The sequence below is a fragment of the Lynx canadensis genome, chromosome A1 (assembly GCF_007474595.2).
Source record: "Lynx canadensis isolate LIC74 chromosome A1, mLynCan4.pri.v2, whole genome shotgun sequence".
Lineage (NCBI taxonomy): Eukaryota > Metazoa > Chordata > Mammalia > Carnivora > Felidae > Lynx > Lynx canadensis.
Window position 1 is genome coordinate 52051453 of NC_044303.2, and position 8210 is coordinate 52059662.

The following is an 8210-nucleotide window of genomic DNA, read 5'->3' on the forward strand; positions in this document are numbered from 1 at the left end:
TTTTATGGGGCGCCTGGGTGGCACAGTCGGTTAAGCGTCCGACTTCAGCCAGGTCACGATCTCGCGAGCCTGTTTCCGATTCTGTGTCTCCCTCTCTCTCTGCCCCTCCCCCGTTCATGCTCTGTCTCTCTCTGTCCCAAAAATAAATAAACGTTGAAAAAAAAATTTAAAATATTACAATTTTATAAATATGGAAGTAGAGAGACCAATCAATAGGCAGATACAGTATCCAGATGACAACAGTTCTCCTTCCTAGGGAGAGGCATGGAAAGGAGAAGATGCATGGATTTGAGAGACACAGTGGAGTAGAACCCAGAGGTAGAACTTCCTATTGCATTGGGCATGAGAAGTGAGGAGAAGGAAGAAATCAACGTTCTTTTGAGTTATTGGGGGCTGGTAGTACTCTTTGCATAACAGGGCATACTCAGAATGGTGGCGTGGAAAGCAGGTGTGGTGAGAAAATGAAGTTTTATTTTAGATATGTCAGGTTTTCTATGTCCATGGGACACCCACGCAGAGATGTCAAATAGGCTGTGGTAAAGAGAAATGTGGAGGGGCGCCTGGATGGCTCAGTCTGTTAGGCATTCCAATCCTTGATTTTGGCTCAGGTCATGATCTCAACAGTTTGAGTTTGAGCCCCGCATTGGGCTCTGTGCTGACACTGTGGAGCCTGCTTAGAATTCTCTCTCTCTCTCTCTCTCTCTGCCCCTCTTCCACTTGCACTCTCTCTGTCTCTTTCAAAATAAATAAATAAACTTAAGAAAAGGTTAAGATGGCAAATAAAAAAAGAGCAAAGTGGAGCATGGCAGGGGGTGGGGGCTGGGTTAATGATATAAATGTGGAAGTCAGCAGCTGCCTCAGTGCTGTGGGATTGGATTTCATCCGGTACGAAGAGAAGGAGGGAGGGAAAAGACCAAGGCTCCACAGAGCACAATAGAGGCTGGGTCAGGAGCCACAGGACCCTAAAACAGGCTGGTCAATGAAGCAGAATGAAAACCAGGACATGGGGCACAGGAGCCATGGGGAGAGAGTTTAAAGGAGGGGAAGCTGGTCAGTCGTGCTGAGTGCTCGTTAGCGGTCTCAAGCACAGAGTAAGAACTATTGAGTTTGACAACACTGAGTTTTGGGTGATCTTGACACAGGTGTTTCAGTGGAATGGTAAGTCTAGAAGACTATTTGCATTAAGTTGAAGAATTAAATGGGAAGGAAGGTCATGGAAGATAACCTTCTGTCCTACTCTCTTCAGACCCGATATGTTCTTGATACATGGAATAATTTTATGACAGTCAAAATCAATTTCCTCTTTAAAAGAAATGTAAACTCTCTTTTTTTTTAAAGGATTTTAAAGCTACTCAGCTCCTGACGTATCTGGAATGCTTAATGGAAAGTCAAACTACCAATATTAATTATGTTATGTGACCTAGAATTTAAAATTTGTCATCAGTCACTAATTGTAGAGTTTGCCTGCCTTACCCAAGTCATCTCCCACAAAAATTTACATCTGCATTTAAGTGATTACGAGCTGGTAAGGTTAGAAAAGATGCAAAGGCATAATCACCAACTTCCAAGGAATTTACAGTTTAAGTTCAAGCTGCCACCCAATATTTATAGAAAGCAATTCTATAGGTAATTCTTATAATAATCTCAACAAATTCCTTGTCGTCCCTAACATGGTTTATTATATATAAGGAGACTATTCTGCATAACCAGCAAATTAAATAGAATGTATTTGCAGCACCCCAAAATATATTTTGTAAATATATGATTATATGTATCTTAGTAACAACTTTTCAGAGGCAACAGGATGAGAAAACAGACAGGAATGAAAATTAATCAAGAGTTGTCTCTTTCCTCCTCCTCCTCCCTTCCTCCTCCTCAGTCTGTCTCTTTCCCCTCCTGTCTAAACCTCATCTCTCCTATGACTCCAATTCCATCTCTTCACACTTTCTCAGATTTTTCTTCTCTCAAATATCTCCCTTCTTCTGTATCTCCGACCTCTCCCTCACTAGCAATTTGCCTCCATTATTAATGTAAACTCTCTCCAGACTCTCGTGTGTTGATAAAAAAAGTTGAATGCTTTACAAGTCCCTTAAGCGTAAGAAGTGTCAAGTTCAATTCACGTAAATACTTCTGTTTTCACTTCTGGCACACACACATGCACATCCTTTAAAATAATTACAGGCTGCCCTCCAATAATCCTGTTGGTGCTCTACAGTTAAGTTTGGAGGGGAGGTGGGCGGGGGGGGGGGAGGGGATGGGCTACATGGTGATGGGCATTAAGGAGGCATTTGTGATGAGCACTGGGTATTAGATGCAAGTAAAGAATCATTAAATTTTACACCTGAAACAAATATTGCACCGTATGTTAACTAACTGGAATTTAAATACAAATCTGGAAAGAAAAATAATAAAATAATTACAGGCTGGGTTTTCCTTGTGAATGGCATCACCCATGCTCAAAACCTAGGATGGGGGTGGCTGGGTGGCTCTGTCGGTTAAGCGACCAACTCTTGACTTCGGCTCAGGTCCTGATCTCATGGTTCATGGGTTTGGCCCCTGCATCAATGCAGAGACTGCTTGGGATTCTTGCTCTCCCTCTCTCTCTGCCCTTCCCCTGCTTGCATGCATTCTCTCTCTTTCTCTCAAAATAAATGAATAAACTGAAAAAAAAAAAAGCACTGACTCTCTTTTCCCTTTCATTCATCACTAGGTCCAGTTTATTTACCTTCTTTATATCTCTATAGTCCAGCTACATCTTTCCAGAATAATCACCCTAGTCTAGGGCACAATATCTCTTACCTTAATCACTTATGACCCTTTAACTGGTTTCTGGGACTTCACTTATGCTTTCCCTCCATTGTCCACAGTGCATCCATGGCGATCTTTCTAAATGCACCTCCTAGATTAAAAGCCATTAGTGTCTCCCAGTTGCTACCCAAGTCAAGTCTGAACTCTTCAGTATATAAATCCCTTTCTGAGGTGGCTTTTTTTTTTTTTTTTTAAAACTCACCTATCATTTTCTCCTTGCCTCTGTTGACACACACACACACACACACACCCCTTCGGTGGTCATACCCTCTTTAATCTCTGTGCTATGTACATGGTGTCCTCTCTCCTGGAAGAACTTTCCCTGTTCTTGTCCTCTTTTGGCTAGCTTCTACTCACTCTCAGACTTCAGCTTAAATGTCTCTCACCCTAGGAAGCCGTCCTTAAGTGCCATTGATTCTGGGCTCCTCTGTGTTTTCCTATCAGAGTTCTTACCAAACTCCATGTCATGGGATTGATTTTTGGTCTACGGACAAAAATAAATGAACAGCTGCACTTATTTAAGATTTATTACTTTGTTTTCTCCACAATCTTTTAAATATGTACTAAGACAATGAATTTCCAAATTGACTACAGTATCAATTTAAGCAATTGAATTATAGCTTTCCTGGTCTGAAAGTGTACCAGGATTATGCTTATCCATGGATTCTTGGTTATACTATGTTTCAACTTCTTGGAAAAATCATTTCTGTAGTACCACCTATAATGTATTGAGATGGAATTCAGTTTCAACTACCCTTCAGTTTTCTTTTCCCGCATATCCTTTGGTTTGCTAAAGAGTTTAAACTTGCAAGAATAAATTTAGGAAGGCACTTGAATTTGCCTGTTTATTATTGAACATATTGTAGTTTTAAAATCTGCTTTGGGATTTATGTACTCAATAGATTAGTCAACACGACAAAATGCTTCCAAATTGCCTGTTTAGTAAAGTAACCTGTTTATACTTCTGTCAACTCCAAAGAACCCAGATACTCAGCATTAATAAATATCACTGTGATTAAGGAGCATAAAAAAATCTAACCAGAACGGCTACAGAGCTTATGATTCAAGATGTGTCCACATGCTTCGCTGTACTTCTATTCCATTTTTTAAAATTAATTTTTATATTTATTAAACTAGTATATGTACCTAGTTTCCTGTAATAATGCTTATAATGAATAATAGATGCTTCCTGCCCCTACCTCAAATCCTTTGGTCTCATGAATGCCACACCCCTAAAATAATGACATTTTTTTCTCATTTTTTCATAGACTTTTCTTATTTTTCATGTTTTAATAGTTTTCCCTTCATGTTTCTAAAGAATATATGCTTACTGCTGTTTCTTTATTTCTAAATTGGATGCTGTCTATAGACTTCCTGTTTCTCTTTACTTTTTATTTTTATTTTTTAATTTTTCAAATATTTATTTATTTTTGAGAGAGAGAGAGAGTGCGCACACGTGCGTGCAAGTGGGGGAGGGGCAGAAAGAGAAGGAGACACAGAACCTGAAGCAGGCTCCAGGCTCTGAGCTGTCAGCACAGAGCCTGACGCCGGGCTCGAACTCACAACCCGCGAGATCATGACCTGAGCCAAAGTCAGACACTCAACCTACTAAACCACCCAGGCACCCCTCTCTATACTTTTTAAATTGTGAAATATAACACATATACAGAAAAGGGTGTAAGATATGTATACTTAAAGAAATATTAAAAATAATAAAGAACTTTCTGACCCAAAATGTCAATAGTGCTGAGGATGAGAAGCCTGTTGTAGAGCATGCCACTGTGTGGCTCAGTCCCCAAATTTGGCTCTTTAAATGATTACTGATGGAGTTTGAGTTTTTCTATTTTTTATGGAAACAAACAATACTTCTGTGAACATTCTGGTATCTATTTATTGGTCATAAATTTTAGTCCTAGGCTAGCATATCTCCAGCTTTCCCAGATGGTTCCCAATTGTTTTCCAAAGTGGTGATTAAATTTTTATCATAGAAAACTAAGATTTCCTTTTCTTGCATCATGACCATAATGTACTACTTTCCTTCTCCCCTTTCTTCCAGTTTATTTATATAACAAATCTGGTTAAAACAAACTTCCATGTTTATTCTGGCAAAGAAAATTTGCTTAAATCCAAGTCATGGATCTATGATTATATATATATATATATTTTTTTTTTCCCTACAAGAGAAAAACTTTTTATGTGTGTGTGTGAGGGGGGTATTAATAATTGCTTAGTTACTTTTTGTTTGACTTTCCATGGAACCGTCATTCGTTTATCCTTATGCTTTCCTGGAACGACAAAGTCCTATAAATATGGTAAGATAGCAGTCAGTCTCTGTTCTGTTTTTTTCCTTGGAACTATTCTTTCTTTGCTCTTCTGCTCTGACCCAGACTGACCACCTTGCAGACTGGTTGAATATAAGCCACCTGTCCCTGCCATCATCTTGCAAATCATTTTTGAGTCTTTCCTGTTCTGGATTCACCTGTTTCCTGGTTTTCTTAATTTCCTCCCTTAGTTTGCTTAAGCATCCTTTGGTAGAGTAGCTTTACATTCTACTTTTCCTCAATGTCACCTTCAAAATTCTGTTATATTTTATTTCTGTGAACATATTTTCAATTAACCAAGGTGCTTTCTCAATCTTTGAATGCTTCTTTTGTTCACATAGCATTCTGTTTTTGCTTCTTGTTTCTTATTGCTCGTGGAAAATTTATTTTAATTTTCTTGAATTTAACTTGTTCCCCCTGTGCTTTTTCTGTTTTCTAAGTTCCCCCTGTTGTTTGTTCGTTTGTTTCAGGTTCTATCTTTAACATTAGACGTTTTCTTAAAGGGTCTACTGGCCTTAGTCTGCTAATTCATATTGAAAAGTGTGGCAAATTGGAAATTCTACTTATGTGGGCAGAATGAAGCAGGCATACAACTCATTGTGAGTTGTATCACCCCTGTATTGATACCTATGGGTATCTTCTTCTTGAACTGATTTTTTTCCCTGGAACAGAATCTTCAATATTTTGCCTGGGATGTCTAAGGCTGCTAGTTGCTCTTTTGGTGGGATGAGGGGTAAATTCTGACTGCCCATGAGGCAGATGTTTCCTTAATCCTTTGATTCCAGTAAGAGACCTCATTTCCACCTTCAGCCTGTCCTCATTGTGACCAAGTCCATGGATAATCTGGCACAACACTCTAGAGAATAAGCCACCTGTCTTTTAGCTGGTTAGGGAACAACCACCCATTGTACAGGCTAGAGATGGATGCTAGAGTCTAATCTTTTAGAGTTTGAATCAATTCTTTTATTTTTGGCCTCACTTCAGACCCTGGCCTCCAAAGGTACCTGCCACCTCCAATTCCTGAGTCGCTTCTGAGATGTGGAACATGGTACCCTGCCTCCCTGGTAGACATTTAGCAAAGAGAACTGAAATCTGAGTAAGTTGTCCTGTACCATCTGGTGTTTATCTTACACAATGTTAGTAACATTTCTAGTCATCTTGTGTCTGCCTTTCATCTCTGTCCTCGTGGGTTTATACCATTTTTTAATATTTTTTTTGTCATTTTAATGGAGTGTTTGGAAGGATGATGAGAAAAGCATAAATGTTTAATACACTATTTTTAACCAAAAGCTTTACCCTTCGCTATTGTTAAGGTAACATGATACATGAGATATATATACAGTATATATATATATATATATATATATATACTGTATATATAGTAGACATTACTGAGTGAATAGGAGTTGAGGAAATAGAGATACATCATCATCACACCATCACACATACGTGCAGTAGCTGCTCTGGGTGAAGTTTCTGACGTGTCTCGAATTACCAGTTTCAAAGGGAGCTTCTTATTCTCCCATTCCTCTTATTCGCATCCCATCCATGTTTTTGCTTGGGCTCCCCTGACTTCCATGGGACGGGTTTCTCTTGCTCCCTGCAGCCTCCTGAATTTCTCTGCCCACTCCTCTTGCCTTGGTGACCCCTGTTGTTTTATTTCTCCATCTCTTCTTTCCTTTTTTCCCCCTACTTTTTCTGATTCTCCTTGAGCATTTCATTCATCCCCTTTAATTGGCATCTCTAAACCACTCGAAGCACACTTTTGTCTTTAACCCAGATAGACGTAAGTTTCTCCACGGATCCTCCATGGTACCTGAAGCTCATTATATCCCAAACAGAATTCATTCTATCCTCAGAACTCTTTCCTTCTCTGCAGTTCAATTGCTGTCTCTCTTTTCCCTTATTATTTATCTAAGTCAAGGATCAGCACATTTTTTCTATGAAGGCCAGAGAGTAAATATTTTAGCCTTTGTGGGCCGTGGGGTTTCTGCTACAACTACCCAACTGTGCTGTTGTCCTGAAAGGCAACTATAGTCCATATGTAAACAAATGGGTGTGACTGTGTTCCAATAAAACTTTACTTACAAATACAGGCCAGCAGGCTGGATTTGACCCTGAGCCATAGTGCGCTGATCTCTGATCTAAGTTCATGATCATTCCAGCCAGAAACCTCTAAATTGAGCTTTATTTCCACATCAACCTGGTCAGTGTGTCTGGATGACTATCTTTTCAACAGACCAGACCTGTTTCTACCATCCCCACACATTTTCTGTCTCAGACCCTCAGCTTTTTGACCTGTCAGTTGCAGGAGCTGTTTACCCAGTCTCACTGCTTTCCGCCTTGTAGTCCTCTGATCCTGCTCCACACTGCTTCCAAAGTAGTCTTACAAACACCGAACTCATTTTGTTATTCCTTGTTTAAAATACTCAGGGCTTTGCAAATATCTACACTCTAGGACTTCCCCAAGTTTAGGTCCATAAGAGCTATTTGAAGTCTTTGTTAAATTAAATACTTCTGGGCCTCACCTCAGAGGTTCTGATTGGAGGAATCCAAGTCGGAGGCCAGGAATCTGTGTTATAAACAAGACATCCCAGATGAGTCTGTGGTGTGCAGTCCTCAGACATTTGAGAAACACTGGTCACGGGGGAGGGCAAGCCCCACTGTGTAGAACACGGCCGCTCCCCCCCCCCCCCCCCCCCCGGCTTGCCTATCTCTCCAGCCCTACCTCTCATGGCTCTCCCTCAGCCTGCTAGGACTCAGGCCCTTTCCCTGAACTGGCCATGTTGCTTTACCCCTTTTGGTTCTCCCACTTGACATTTAGCCAGCTGTGCCATGGACTCTTTGTTTGACAAACTTCCTTTAAGGTCAAGTAACTGACTCTTCTGGTGAGTTTCCCTAAACTTCCTGATTCTTACCATGCATGTATCTATATACCAGTACCTATAACTTGTTAGCTGCCTTGTTTGTCTCCCTTATTAGACTGTAAATTTCTAAAAGGCAGGGATTATGTCTTCTGCATTTGTGTATGCCTATATGTTAGAGGTTACACTGAAATTATATAGTAAGTACACTAGAAAT